At 36.0% G+C, this 16,420-nt stretch overlaps 1 protein-coding gene across 2 annotated transcripts in view; it reads left to right on the top strand.

Moving 5' to 3' along the window:
* Nucleotides 1-16,420, top strand: part of CNTNAP5 (contactin associated protein family member 5) — a 1,056,232-nt gene that overhangs the window by 470,661 nt on the left and 569,151 nt on the right. The gene's annotated exons all lie outside the window — the stretch shown is intronic.

The raw sequence follows: 16,420 nt of genomic DNA, 5'->3' as shown, positions 1-16,420 counted from the left end.
ATTGTTCCTAGGACACTCCAAAAAGTTGTTTAACTTTTTAGTTTGCTTTGTAACCAATTTCTAAATATTATCTTATTTTATTTTTGTTTTTTTTTCCAGTAAATTAATCTAGGCATAGGAATGAAACCTTAAGTGAATGCAAGTTTTGTTAAATTTGGACCCATGACAATTTTGCTGTATAATGTATAATCTCCGGCTTTCAGCTGTCACATTTCCTTTAATGCCACAATGGCACCAGTCCAGCCTTCATTTCCATGACTGCTCTGTCCTTCAAGTGTTTCTAATACATTAAGGAATCCTTGTGTGTTCTTTCAATCCATCTTGGCTACCACTGTTCATCTCAGCCAAAACTCATGCATGGCCTTTATATTGTATCAAGATCTATTTCTCCAGGTTCCCTAGGTAAAGACAGTTTCCAATCACAATTCTCTAAGTAAAAAACAAATCAAATTACAACAGAAAAAATAAATTAAAATAAAATTAAAAAATTACAACAGAGAAAACCTTCAAATTGATGATAACATACTAAAGATTCTAGACCCATGCATAATTCAACACTTCCTGGCAGGTACCCTGCTGGGCTTCTCTCTCCTTCTCCAAGCACATCACATCACTCTATCCCAGACTCACATAAGTGCTCCGACAGGGCACCTTCGGTGAGATCTACTGTGCTTCAGAACCAGGGGTGCAGTCTTCCCCACCTTACTATAGGGGCCTGGTGGAGGGGACAGGATATACTTTCCCTTACCTCAGGCTTGGTCTTGCTCTGGGCACAGTCAGTATCTAGGAGTTACGGCTCTACATTGGCAAAACCAAGGGGCTCACTAAGGAATTGTGTTTTATTTTTCGTAAAACAAATGTGCAGTTTCTCTCTATATATAAATTTTAAAAAATACAGTCAGCTTTGAAGTAGCAGCCTGTCTCAACATCTGGCCACCATGGTTTTAAATGTTCTGATTAAATAAGAGAACCCTCCTGTGATGTATCAGCCATATTTTAAACATTCTAATCCTTGGTTGTTGCAACCACACGTGCTTTCCCTAACAATAAAAAGAGATGAAGAGCATGGAAAGGAGGGAGACATGTATGATGCATCACTGGATTAGTGCTGCAGATGTTGTCCCTGGCAAAAAGAGGTCTAGACTCTCATGGGTAATTTGAGCACATCCTGACCCTATCCTGACAAGTGACAATGAGAAGGATAAGATAAATAGCGAACTTTCAATGAGCCTTTGCCACATGCAGGGATCACTAAGTATTTTACACATACCATCACCTTTCATCCTGCAACAGCCCTCCAGGATCCACATTTCACAGAAAAGGAGACAAAGCAGAGAGGAAAAATAACTTACCAGGTCACATCTTGATGGCGACCAGATCACCACCCATGTGATTGAATTTCATTCTACTTTTGACTCCACTGCCTCCTCTAAGAATTACACATTTACCTACACACTCAAGAATCTTGACAAGCTCACAATTAAGCTAAATGTTCCCCAAAAAGATCAAGGTCTCATGTTATGGCAGTCCTTTATTTGCCTTTTATTAATTTAGCAAAATGCTCATTAAAACACATTTAATCTTAACTTATGATAAACACTTGGGTGAAAGAGTCTTCCAAAATTAAATCTATATAAGAAATGTAGTATTTCATAGAAGAAGTAAATACATCCATTGATAAAACAAAGGAATTATGACAGATGGAAAGAGGGAGAGTTGGGTGTGGACAGTGAAAGTCAGGTTTTATTTATTTTTTAAATTAGTAGTTTTATTAGTTGAAAAATGAATACTTATATAAAGTGAATACAATGTTCAAGCACGCCAACACTGCACATAACAAAAGTAAGTCTATCTTCTTCCCTACGTGTTCAGAAAGTAAAGTTTTAAGCATTTGTTTAATACATGATGCTAGACAAGAATGGAAGTTATCAGATAAACATATTGTGTTGACCAAAAGATCCATGCATTTTTTTTCTATAAAATAAAAGACATATTTTTAATTTTCACTGATAACTTTATTGATTTGGATATTTTGAGTATGTTGGCTATCTTCCACATGGTAAGTATTGATTTTTCTCAGTTATGTCTTGATTTGATTGCTATCAACTTCAACTGGTCTTCAAAACTGTGGAGCATCATCCAATGAGAAATCTCCAGAATGAAACTTTACAAACAACTTTTGACATGTTTGATCAGACAAAGTGCCTTCTCCATTAATTGAACAAATCTTTTTTTTTTTCATTTCAGTTATGTTTTTACCTTTCTTGAAATAATAAAGCTTAATATGCTGAAAATGTTGCACATTTTCCTCCATCTTCAGTATTAAAATGGCTACACCAAAATTTACCAATTTTGATAATATTTAAAATTCACACTTACATGACAGCTGACACAATACAAGCTAACAAAATTGTTTAGAATGAAATTTAAGACAACTAAGTGCTACTAGAGCCATCTTATGAAAAAAAATACAAACTTTTGACCAACCCAATAAGTTTATGATAAATATTAGTGTATGTGTGTGTGGGGGGGTGTGTGTATTTGATCTGAAGATCAGGTGGGTATATAGAATACTAGAATATAAACTAGAAAGTATTGCTTGTCATGATAGTGTTAGAAATAATGCATAATGGGAGTTCAGTGAGCAGAGAGATTATGTTTCTGAGAAGCGACAGTACTGAACAAGGATAATGGATGTTTGAACAGATGGACAGACCTAGGCTCAACTCCCAGCACTGCCATGTGTAGGTTACTAGATTCTAGATCTCAGTCTCCTCATTTCTAAAATGCCCAGAAACAACATAGGATGAGATGAGGACTGGAGTGAGCATAAGTACCTGGAGTATAATCCACGTTCAATTCACATTAACTCCTTTCCTTCTGTTGTATTAGAATTAGAATTTGAATTAGAATTAGAATTTGTTTAATAAAAGAAAGAATATTTGACATAAGTTTAATAATTATGATTTAACTCAACATATGGAACTAACAATAGTATTAGTTAATATTTATATAGTTCACATATTACGCCAGAACTTCGCACTTTATGCAAGAACTAGTCTAAGCTAAATCCAAGCAATATATATAAATGCATATAATACATTCAGTATAAGCCATTGCACACACATACAAATTCCTCTGAACAACCCCCTGACATATGCCCTTATCACTATTTTATTTTATTTTTACTATTTTATTTTATTCTTAGTTATTCTATTGTAATTGTTCCTATTTTTCCCCTATTTGCTCTCCTCCATTCATCCCAACCTCTTTGTCCATGTCCATGAATCATTCATACATATTCTTTGACGAATTCTTCCGCTTCTTTCAATCTGTCCCCCTCATTCCTCTCTGCTTCCCCTGGCAGCTGTCAGTCTGTTCCCTATTTCCATGTCTCTGGTTATATTTTGCTCCTTAGTTTATTTTGTTCGTTATATTCATTTTATAGGTGATCATATGGTATTCATCTTTCACCAGCTGGTTTATTTCACTGAGAAAAATCACCTTTATTTCCATCCATGCTGTCATGAAGAATAGCAATTCCTTCCTATTTCTTTCTACTGCAAAGTATTCCATAGTATAAATGTAACACAGTTTGTTAATCCATTCATCTACTGATGGCCCTTGGGCTATTTCCAACACTTGGATATTGTAAATAGCACTGCTATGAACATAGGGATGCACAAATGCTTAAATTGATGTTTCAGCATTCTTAGGGTATATTCTAAGCAGTGACATCACTGGGTCAAAAGGCAGATCCATTTTTAACTTGGGGGGAGAATTCCATACTGTTTTCCTAGGTGGCTGCACCAGTCTGTAATCCCACCAACAGTGCACTGCAGTTCCCTTTTCTCCACATTCTTATTAGCATTTGTCATATGTTGATTTAATTATAGTCATTCTGACAGATGTGAGGTGATATCTCATTGTGGTTTTAATTTACATTTCTCTGATGGCTAGTGATGTTGACCATTTTTTCATATGTCTATGGAGATCTTATGTCATCCTTGGAGAAGTATATATTCAGGTCCTTTGCCCATTTTTAATTGAATTATATGTCTTCCTGGTGTTGAGTCATGAGTTTTTTACATATTGTGAAGGTTAGACCATTGTCTGATCTGTCATTGGCAATTATGTTCTACCATACAGTCAGTTTTCTTTTCATTTTGATGATGGTTTCTTTAGCTGTGCGGATTTTTGATTTGATTTAATCCCATTCATTTTTTTCTTCATTTCCTTTACCTTAGGAGATTTATTGGCAAAAATATTGCTACATCAGATATCTGAAGTTTTACTGCCTTTGTTTTCCATTAGGACTTTTATGGTGTCAGGAGTTATATTTGAGCTTTTTATCTATTTTTAATTAATTCTGGTCTATGATATGTTTGTGATCTAGTTTCAATTTTTTTTGTATGTAGCAGTCCAGTTCTCCCAACAGTCATTGAAGAGGTTATTTTTATCCCATAGTATGCTCATGTCCCCTTTATCAAATATTAGTTGACCATAGAGACATAGGTTATTTCTGGGCTTTCTAGTCCGTTTCATTGATTTATGTGTCTGTTCTTTTGCTAGTACCCAATTATTTTGATTACAGTTACCTTGTAGTATAGTTTGATATCAGGTATTGTGATCCCTCCAACCTTGTTCCTCTTTCTCAAGATTGGTTTGACTATTTGGGGTCTTTTATGGTTCCATATAAATTTTTGGAATATTTGGTCTAGATCTGTGAAATATGCTATTGGTATTTTAAGGAATTGTATTGAATCTATAGATTGCTTTGGGTAGTATGACCATTTTAATAATGTAAATTCTTCCAGTCCATGAACAGAGTATATGCTTCTATTTATTTGTATCTTCCTCAATTTATTTTTTCAGTGTTCAATAGTTTTCCAAGTACAGATCTTTTACCTCCTTGGTTAAATTTATTCTTGGGTATTTTATTTTTCATTGTTGTTGCTGTTGTAAACGGGATTTTTTTTTTTTTAGTTTCTCTTTCTGATAGTTCATTGTTGGTATACAAAAATGGCATCAATTTCTGAATATTGACATTGTATCCTGCTACTTTGCTGAATTCATCTATTCTAGGAGGGTTTTTGGTGGAGCTTATAAGGTTTTTTTTATGTACACTATCATGTCATCTGCAAATATGGATTTACTTCATCCTTTTGAATTTTGATGTTTTTTATTCCTTCTTATCGGATAGCTGTGCCTAGGACCTCCAGTGCTATATTGAATAAGAGTGGTGAAAGCAGACCTCCTTGTCTTCCAACAATACATTAAAAAGATCATATACCATGACAAAATGGGATTTATTCCAGGGATGCAAGATGGTACAATATTCACAAATCAATAAATGCAATATATCACATAAACAAAATAAAAGACAAAAGTCACATGATCATGTCAATAGATGCAGAAAAATCATTTGATAAAATCCATCACCCATTCATGATAAAAAGTACTTAGGCAAATGGGAACAGAGAGAGCATGCCTGAACATAATAATGGCCATATGCAAAAAACCTACTGCCTCTTATCACCATTTTTAAGTTGGGCAAAATAAACTAATGAGCAAAACAGAACCAGAGACATGGTAACATGGAACATACTGGCAGCTGCCTGAGGGGAAGCGTAGGGGGAATTGTGAAAAGAAGGGGAAGAGATTAGCCAAAGAACATATATGAATAACCCATGGACATGGACAATTGTAGAGATTGACTGTGGGAGTAGGGGGTAGGCTGAGTGGAAGAGTGCAAAGGGGGAAAAATTAAGAGAACTGTAATAGAATAAACAAGAATATAAATGGAAGTGAATTAAAATTTGTTAAAAGTTTTAGAAAGTTCTACATACATTTAAAAATTACTGGGAAAAATACAGTAAAAGGAAGCAAAAATATAAATGTAGAATTACTGTAATCTCACCTATCTGGAGAAAACCATATTGGCAAATAACCCTTAGATTTGTTTTCTGTATATGTTTACATATTTTGAAAACAAAAATGGGAATAAAAAAGTTGGACAAATTTTTGAACAGGAAAGTTACATGCTTGCCCAAGTTCTCACATCTAGTCAGTGGTAGAGCAAGAGGTTGCAATTCAACATATATAAGTCCACCTTCCAAACTTCATATGGAAATGTTGCAAAGACATATCACAAAAGTATAGAAACAAGATTGCATGTGATATCTGTGACCAATGACAGCAAATAGCCTAGTTTTTGGAGTTTACAGGGCATGCAGGTATTGTGAGAAATAAGACTCATAATACAGAATGAGACCAGCTTGAAGGGCCTTGAATATCAAGCTCAGGAACTCAGAATTCTTTGACTAAATTTAAATGCTGTCAATATTGAAGTTGGACCAAGTGTAGAATTATCAAGATAGAGAATCTGAAAATTATTATTTAAATCCTGGAATAAAGAAAGTATGAACAGAGCCTGAGTGTCCCTCCATGCAGCAAGGTACAAACACATTTATCCAGCCTTATTCTTCTGAATTTGATAAGGAGCATACCTACCTCCCTAGTATTTATGCACAAAAGCAGATGGAAGGATTATTAATTTTAGCATTGGAAGACACTGTTGCAAACTATTGGACAAGAGCTAATCAATTTATAGTTCTCAGGGATTTTTTTTTTTTTTTGGATAAAAGAAGCTTTAACATAAAATTACCTTCATATGAATTACTATGTCAATTTAATAGATAAAGAAGCCAAGATTCTGAAAGATAGTATAAATGGCCTTTGGCTAAATATGGAATAATGATAAGAGGTGATTTTCAAGGGTACCTCCCTCCAAAGCCCAGAAGTTTCACACTGAATCATGCAGCCTAAGATCCAGTACCACTGCTCAATGGGGATTGGCGATAATAAGTGAAATGAAGAATGAAGATGTTATGTATTTGCCACTTTGTGTGTTCTATAACTGTGTCATGTGTTAGAAACATAAAATTCATCAGAGCAGGGGTCTTTAGTAACTGCTGTCTAGATAAGATCATCAGAAGCACATAAATACTAGCTTTTTCACGTGTTGTGATGACAGAAGAGACAATAGGGATAAAAAAAGAGAATGTCATCAGAGTAAACAAAGAGGCTGGGAAGAGCCCACTGGAGAAGAAGCTTTAAAAAGGATTTGCTGTCATTACTTTTTCAAACAGGTCCTCTATCTCTTGCTCCTTCTCTTCTCCTTCTGGTATCCCTATTATGCAGATATTATTATATTTCAGGTTGTCTTGAATTTCCCTAAATGTCCCTTCATTCTTTTCGTGTCTTTTTTTCATTTTCTTGCTCTTTCTGGGAGCTTTTTTCTACCTCATCCTCCAGCTTGCTGATTCGATCCTCTGCTTCATCTAGCCTGCTTTTGATTCCTTCTACTGTATTCTTCAATTCAGAAATTATATTCTTCATTTCCTTTTGCCTCTTAATGATAGTTTCTATGTCCTTTTTCATGCTGATATAGATTGCAGTAGGTTCCTCATAGTTTCCCTGTATTTTTTTTGTAATTCTGTCTGAGCTCACAGAGCTCGTTGAGCTTCCTTATAACTGTTGTTTGGAACTCAACATCTGATAGTTTACTTGCCTCTACTTCATTTTGTTCTCTTTCTGGCATTTCCTCCTTTCCCTTTGACTGGGGGGTGTTTCTTTATCTTCCTATTATTTGTGAGACTCTTCTTTTTTTCGCCTGCTTCTTAAATTGATTTGTCTTAATTTCCTGACTTTGTGGTGTGAACTTCTATTGTAGGAGACTGCTGATTTTCCTTTCTGAATCTGCCTCCGATGATGTCAGGTGTTGACCCTGTCTGACCTTAGACAGCCTGAGACTTCCAGGAATCTACTGTCAATGGCTGTCTCCTTCAGCTGTTAATATAGTCACTCTACACTCAGCAGGCCAGATTAGACACCACAGGGCAGGTCAGAGTCCCTCCTGGGGGCTGGGTTCTTGGGTTCTCTCATGCTGCTGCTACTCAGGGGAGTGGTCTGCTTGAGCAAGATGGCTGCTGTTGAATGGGGGATGAGTCAGCACAGGGATCCTGATAGGTACTCTCTCCGTTCTCTCCCCAAAGCCTCCTTCCCCCACCTCTCTTCATGTGGCTCCAGCCCACTCTGCCACCACATTTTCCAGAGACCAGGGTAAGTAGCTGCAAAGAAAAAATTATGTGTTGGCGCTCTAGAAGGCTCTTTGTATCTATACTCGCCTTTCTCTGGCAAAGAGCAACCCTGCTGCTTTTCGCAGCTGTCTCTAATCTGTGTACTTTTTGAGCTCTGGTGGCGTAGGCTGGAGATCCCCACTGATGGTTTAGCTCTCTGTTCTTCTCAGGGGTATCCAAATGGCCATTTCAATATCCTTATGGTGCTGCCACCCATGGGCACCCTGCCCACTTTCTTGAGTCTCTACCACACTCCTTATCAATTAGACTGTCCTGGAGCTGATTCTTCTGTCTGTCCAAGGTTGCAAGGCTTCTCTCTCACTATTGTTCAGTTGTTTGTTCCAGGTGATTTCTCCACAATTTAGTTGTAATTCCAGATTGGTCCTGGGAGGAGGTCAGTGTGATTTCCACACACTCCTCTGCCATCTTGATTCTTTTTCCCTAATTTGAGGAGAGAAAAATTATGCAAGTCCAGGAAGCACAGAGGGTCCCTTTCAAGAGGAACCCAGTGAGGCCCACTCCAAGGTACATCATAATTAAAATGGCAAATATCAAAGACAAAGAAAGAATCCTAAATGAAGCAAGGGAGAAAAAGGTAATAACATACAAAGGGGCCCCAATTAAGCTAGCAGCTGACTTCTCAACAGAAACACTCCAAGCCAGAAGAGAATGGCAAGAAATATTCTGAGGAATGAAAAGCAAAGGCGTGCAACCAATACTGCTCTACCCAGCAAGGTTCTCAATTAAAATGGAAGGTGAAATAAGGAGATTCCCAGGCAGAAGAAGGCTAAAAGACCACACTTCCACCAAACCAGCATTGCAAAATATGTTAAAGGGACTGCTTTAAGAAGGTGTGGAAAAAGAGCCTATGAATACCCAGTTCCTTTCACAGTCACCAATACTTGATATTATCAATATATTTAACACTTATTAATCTGATTGTGACAATGATGTGTTATTTTAATTGTGACTTTATTATTTGTTGAAAGTAAACTTTTTTTTTTATATTTCTTGCTTGTTTCTATTATCGTTTATAAAATTTAAATGGCTTTTTTGTATTCTTTATCCATTTTTTGATTGTAGAATTTTTTTCCATAAAAATAAGCAAAACTGTTACCCCATTTTTAGATGTGTTTCAAATACTTCCATAATTCTATTACCTGTCTTTTAACTTTTTTGTATATGTATATTACAATGTAGTCTTAAATGTTTGATATAGTCATATTGTCAATATTTTACTTTATAGCTTCTGGGTTTGGATATTTTCCTTTCTCACTTTCCCTTTCCCTTCTCCCTCACTCCCTCCATCCCTCCCTCCCTTCCTTCCTTCCTTCCTTCCTTCCTTTTTGTTTCTTTGTGCTTCAAGTGTCCCTTTTAAAAATTTAAATACAGATTTTCCCTAGGGAGTGCCATTGTTCCAGGTACTAACAATTTAAAAGAAAAAAAAAAAAAAAGAAAGAAAGTCAGATAAGAGCAGAAATGGAAAAAAAGGAACAAGGAAAAAGAGAGGAAGATCATGATAAATTGGGCCTATTACATGGCTTTGCCACAAGCTGATAGTGAGCTTATATCTTCTTTGCAGAGTTCTAGTTTGAGATCCAAATCTCAGTGGAGAGGGTGGGCAGGCAGGAGGAAGACTCATGGCATCTTTTGTGTTCTTATCTCCAATGAAAATCTGCTATTTCCTCAAAAGTTCCCACTCAAGGAAGTTAAACTATTTTAGGAGAAAATCAGCTGCTTACATGACATGTGAATTGAAGCTTATGTGCTGGTATAGACGTTGATATTTGGAAATGAGTCCAAAAAACTTGGAGGAAGTAATGATAAGAGCATTCTAGAGCCTTTAAGTAATAGCTTGGCCCCCACAGAACTAGCACCAGGATTATCCTGTTTTCTGGTCAATTAAATATAAGAGCTCACAGTCTGCAGTAGCTTGTGGGGTCAACAACTGGATCATCATTGACACAGATTGTCATCAAGGAAGAAGTATGAGCAGCTTGTATTGCCCGCTAGCTCCTTCTGATGCTTCTCCCTCAGATAGTTTCTAATAGGTTGGATGGCGCAAGGTTTCTTAATTATATACATAAAAACATTATTCACTATTTGCATCTTGAGAGGGTTCTAGTCTAGGATTAAGAGCATTAAAGTCAGCTGCAGTAGTAGAAGGAACTCTAATATGCAGTATTGTTTCAATTCCCTCTTCAATTAAAGGTATCTTTTTGAAAAAAAAAAAGTCTTAAAACTCTTATCTTTGGTTTGTGCATCAAAAGTTGTGATCATGAAGTTCTCTTTTTATAACATTGTGTTCACATTTCTATGGAAATGATTCCTTTAAGATGCTCCATGAAAAAAATAACAGAATTCCTTAATGAACACTAATTAGAGGAACAAATTCTGTATATCATTCCTTCATTAATTCAATAGATCTGCATCAGGCCTCCTCACTTGTCATTCTAGGAGAAGATCCTTCTCTCGCAGAGCTTACAGTGCTGTGCAGAGACACAAACAAGCAAGGTGAGATAAGTTTAGAAAGAAAGTTGCAGCAAGATAAGAGGGTGGGTTATGCTGGGCAGGGGAAAGGAGCTTACAAGATCACAGACTAAAGCCATTACCTTGCAAAACACAGGGATGCTGATATTGGCAATTTTTCCATCTTGGTTTTATTTTTCCCTTTGCCCTTGGCTTCACCCTGGAAACAGTGGCAAGAGTGCCCTTGGTTTCACTCTTTCCAGATCTGGACCCAGCCTTTGTTGCAATGTTTCTCCTTAACTCCCTGTGATAGAAGGTCGGGCCCTCCTGTCAATATCCATGCTTAGTTCCCATGATTTCCTTTTTTTCCCCCTCAGAATTGAAGAAGAATGAAGGTATTGTTTCTTACATACTTTAGTGAAATATGAAAAGTCTTAATTTTCTAAGGGGGTATTTCAGTTTTCTCCTGTCATATGCCATATTTTCCAACTGTCATATGTATTGGTGTTATAGCTCTCAGTACAGAGATGGGAAAAAAAATGACACTGTTGGCAACAGTTGCTTTATTACTCCTTATACTTAGAACAAAAATCTCAAAAAATTGATAACCTCTGAACAAGCACAGCAATGGCAATGGAGGAGTCTGATTTCATGTGCATGTACTCATTTTTAAACATGCATAGTGTCCTCATGGGAAATTAATGCTCTAGGTCAGGACCACCCCAGCCATATTTCCATTTAGCTCTTGGTTAATATACATGTTTCTGACAATTTGAGCTGATCATATTTTATGTTCTAGTAAAAATTGACCCAGTCATTATAATGGTTATAGGGAAGTTGGTGGCATAATTGTATGTATAAGGATTCTGCTCTTCTAGGATGAGTATTAAGCAACTTAATCCAGAAACTTCCTGTAAATCAGATGCTTATTTGTAAAGCTTTTAATGAGAAGATGCCCATGGTGATTGGAGAAACCTTCAACTTCTGCTTTGAAATAGCTTTACCAATGCCCTTTCTTGGTGCTTAAAACTTTTGACATTTAGTAAACTCTATTTGTGCTTGAATTGTTTATGGAACAGCTTTAATGCAAACAAAAAGCAACACTCTGGTTCACCTAATTAAGAGAATGATGAGGAAAAGTGATAATACATCAGCTTTGATGAGGGAACTGGAGATAGACACCCAGGTGCTCTATGGACAAGGGGTGATGTATCTGTGAGAAGCCAGGTTTTCCTGTCTGAGATCCAGGGCTAAATGTGGACAGTGCTGGAGCCTCCATTGGGACAAGCATTGAATTGAAGACATTGTGTGCAGTCTTTTGTTGACTACTCAGTAACTACTTCTGTCAAGTCTTTCTATATCCCTTCACTGGGAATAAGCAGGAATGCATGTGATGTGCTAGGATTACATTTTGGTAGTGTGTTTGGAGATTCTTTACCTGATGAGATTGTACCACAAACAAATTTGATATGGCCTTGGCCAGTATGGTTCAGTTGGGTAGAGCATCATCCTGTAAACTGAAAGGTTACAGGTTCAATTCCTGGTCAGGGCACATGTCTAGGTTTCAGGTTCGTTCCTTGGTCAAGGCACATACTTAGGTTGTGGGTTTGGTTCCAGTTGGGGCACATATGAAAGGAAACTGATCGATGTTTTTCTCTTACATCACTGTTTCTCTCCCTCTCTCTCTCTCCGTCTCTTCCCCTCTCTCTAAAAAGAAATAAGCATGTCCTCAGGTAAGGATAAAGAAATTAAACATAAAATACTTTGATGATAAATTAATAATAAAGTGACCAATGTTAGTATTTCACATAGGATTCCATTTTCTGAACCTGCCACATAATAACCACAGTTCAGGAAATCAGAATGACAAGTTGGGCACAAGAACTCATTCATAGTAATGGTTGTGTCAGGTATGAGATGACAATAAGGAACACTTAATACCCACTGAAGAGCATTTCTACTGACAGAGACAGAGGCAAATAAGTATGTCTCTTCAGTGATACCGTTCCATGACTCAGAAAGACTAAAAACAATGCAGCTCCTAAAGGAAGAGAACAGGACATTCATGCCTGACTGCATGGCTCAATTTTGACAGTCTTCCTCTAGTGTTGCCTAAATCCTTGAGTCTTCCTCTATTCTGGAGGTCATACCCAGCAAAGGAAGCAAGGTAGAGAATGGCATGTATATCAGTTTCCCTCTTTGCCAACTATCAGGATCAAACTAGAGAGCTGAGACCACACTTACACAGCTATCAAGCTTCAGGCAGTCTTCTAAGCTAATGAAATTACTTCTGTGGAATTACAGGTAAATATACACACCACATATGCACTGATAATAACGTAATATGCAATGTACCATGAACAAGTTAGAGGAGAAAAAGTATTCAATAGTTTAACTCTCCTTTTTAATTCTCTAAAATATATCATGTTGGAATTTCTGTCACCAACCAATAGTGGCCAGAGCCTAACACCTGCCTGTCCCATTTCTTTTTTATGAGTGTCTTTCTGAAATTCACTTTGGCACATACGCCTGAGCAGCAGTTTAGAACTTTAAGCCTATGTGCATTTTTCAATTTTAGTTTTAACTCTGTGGTTTGTATGTTAATTACCCTCTGCCTTATTAAATATATCTTATTAAATAATAAAAATGTATTTCTAATTAGCTCAGAGCTTCTGGTTCTTTTTTAGCTCTAGTCTGCACTCTTATTTGGGGGAAAGTTCTTTGAATGGTCAAAAATTTTAAATAAGATTGACAAATAAATGCCTTGCACGGGGCCTGAAGGTGTTAATAAGCCACTGCTTCATAGGTATTGGAAATTCTTGCATTAGACTATTGCCTGTATTGGTGAGAATCTCCATGTGCAATCTCATTTGAACACAATGTTTAACATAAGATTTACAGTTGCCCTGGAGAATTTATTTTCACCATTTTCCTCAGAAAACCAAGATTTGGAAAAGTTATATTCCTTTTGTTTGGTTATTCACTCAGTCAATCAACAACTCATGAATAACAGTGCGAGCAACTTTAAGATGCTATTTGTAATAAATATGGTTTGGGTTACTAAATGCCATTTCAGCATACATTTAAGAAATACTGTGCTCCATGCACTGATCTAGACATTCTGGTTTAAAATAAGATGCAATCTATATCCTTGAAGGAATTGCAGTACAACTGCCTAGCGGGGGACCCCTGAGCAACTCAGCAGGTGGTTAGGATTGGCACCCAGCACTCATCTCCTTTCCCTCCCACTCTCCTGCTTCCCGTAAAACAACCCCTTAAGCAACATGGTTTGTTTGGCAGAGCACCAGACTTGAAATAGTAATCTCCCTGAGCATCCCTGATATTTCTTATTAAGATTGCTGAGGCAAAATTTGTTTTTGCATCTGTTATTTCTTACTCAGACTTTAATTAGGCAAACTTATGATATCTTCCCTGTGGCACCTGGATGCATGTAATCTCTGACAGTCAAATTCATCAGTGTGTGTTGACTCTGTATAGCATATTCACTGAATGCAATGACTTGCTCTGGTGGTAGCTGACCCAGCCTGCCCTCCAGTGATAAGATTCATTGATGGTCCTGTCATAGTCTAACAATTTATGGACTCTATTAGCTGCCTAATAAAGTGGTTGAAAAACATTGGCAACTTCATTATGCCCAAAGGTTCTTCCACTCATAAATCTCAATATTGTTTAATATCAAGCAACAAATGACCAAGAAGAAGGAGCTGAGTGTCAATTCTGGTACCTTCCTTTCATTTACAGGCTTAGGATGGGGAAGCTCGCTGGAAGCCTCTCTCATTTTCTCTGTCACTTTTATAGGCATGTAAGAACTTCTCTGACATTCACTTTAACTATAGGGAAAGAAATGGGGGAATAAAGACTTACTGCTATACCATATTCCTGAATAGGAACAAAATCAATGAATATCTTTGTCGAGAACCATATGTGGTATTTTAAAATAATAATAATATTTATCTCATGACAACAGTTCAAGGTATGTGCCCAAATTCAATATAACACTGCTTGAGGTAGAGTTAGGGTAAAACCAAACTTTTCAGAAATAATGTATATAATATGATTCAGACTTAACTCTCTAATTCTCAGAGTCTCCTGGTAATGTGGGGTATACCATATTAAGTGACCACACAATTTTAAAGGGTATTGCAAATGCAGAATGGTTGAGTATGTATATGGGTGTGCGCTGAGATGCTTCCTAATCTAGTGAGCAAGTTGTTAAAACCTTCCTGATGATAAATGTAATGCAGTGAACTACAATATGCAGAAGGCCTAGCAAGTGTCTGCTATGGAGGAGATTCTGAAAAATTGTGGTTATTATTGTACCATTTTGTTGGTTTTGGTGGTAAAATTATTTTGTTGGTTTCAGAAATGTGGCATATGTGGTGACAATGGAAGTGGAATAAAAGGATCATTGGACTTTAATCAGAATCTCTATAATCAAATTACAATTTGATAATTTATTGATTTATTACTTATCACCTAATTTAAACTCTTCAAAACTAAATTATTTTAACTCTAAAATAAATACTGATTTCTTATCTGACAAGGATATTACTCTCAAATGAATGAATTAACATCCTTTGCAGTCATTTTCTGACCCCCTCTTCATCAAAAAAATCACTGATTTGATTTCTATATCAGACTTAGTTGTTTCTCTTCTGAACACATATACAGACTGAAACAGTGTGTACTCATTATGGCTGCCTTTTTTTGCACAACATAATATTTTGTTAAAGATATCAATAGTTTGTTATTTTTTTAAATTTTAAATCATGTTTAATATATTAAAGTTTTCTCAATTTTCTCCACTTTGCCTCCCTCTACACATCCCACCCTGCCTCCTGCTCCCACAGTGAATTCCCACTCTGTTGTCCATGTCCATGGGTCATTCATACATGTTTATATCTAGTCCCTTCTCCTTCTTTCAACCATTGTCCTCCTTCCACATCACCTCTGGTCACTTTCAGTCTGCTCCATGTTTGAATACCTGTGGTTTACTTTGTTCATTAGTTTCTTTTGCTGAATAGATTCCACTTATAGGTGAGATCATATGGTATTTGTCTTTCACTGACTTATTCCACTTAGCATAATATTCTCCAGTTCCATCCATGTTGCCACAAAAGTTAGGAGTTCCTTCCTTCTTTTTTTTTTTCTAAATGCAGATTGATTTTAATTTTTTAAAGTCAAAATCAATTATAAAATATTAAAAAATTTAAATCCATTATAAAGTCTCAGTAATTAAAACAACATGATACCAGCACAGAAATACGCAAGTACATTAATGAAATAAAATGAGCATTCTAGAAACAAAAACATATGAATCTGTCTAACAATGTAATATATGATGAAACTGATATTTCAAATCAATAGGGAAAATAAGACTTACACAACAAATAATATGCATGGACCACTATTACTTGAAATAAAACAAAGATTCCTATTTCACACATTATACAAAAAACATTCAAATGAGTTAAAAATCAATATGTAAAATCTAAGGAGTTTTAGGAGAAAATGCAAACTAATATTTTTCTTACACTGAAGTAAAATATTCAAACCTGGAAGCTATAAAGTAAAATACTGACAATATGACTATGTTAAACATTTAAGACTATAAAATAATATACATATACAAAAAAGTTAAAAGACAAGTAGTAGAATATGGAAGTATTTGCAACACATCTAAAAAAGTGTTAATAGGTTTGTTTATTTTTGAGAAAAATTTTTTAAAACATTTAATTAAAAAAATGGATAAAGAATACCAAAAAGTCATTTAAAGCTTTTTTAAAATA

The sequence above is a fragment of the Pteronotus mesoamericanus genome, unplaced genomic scaffold (genome assembly GCF_021234165.1).
Source record: "Pteronotus mesoamericanus isolate MK-2021 breed Mesoamerican mustached bat unplaced genomic scaffold, CSHL_Meso_final contig_27, whole genome shotgun sequence".
Taxonomy (NCBI): domain Eukaryota; kingdom Metazoa; phylum Chordata; class Mammalia; order Chiroptera; family Mormoopidae; genus Pteronotus; species Pteronotus mesoamericanus.
This window is presented reverse-complemented; position numbering and strand designations above follow the sequence as displayed.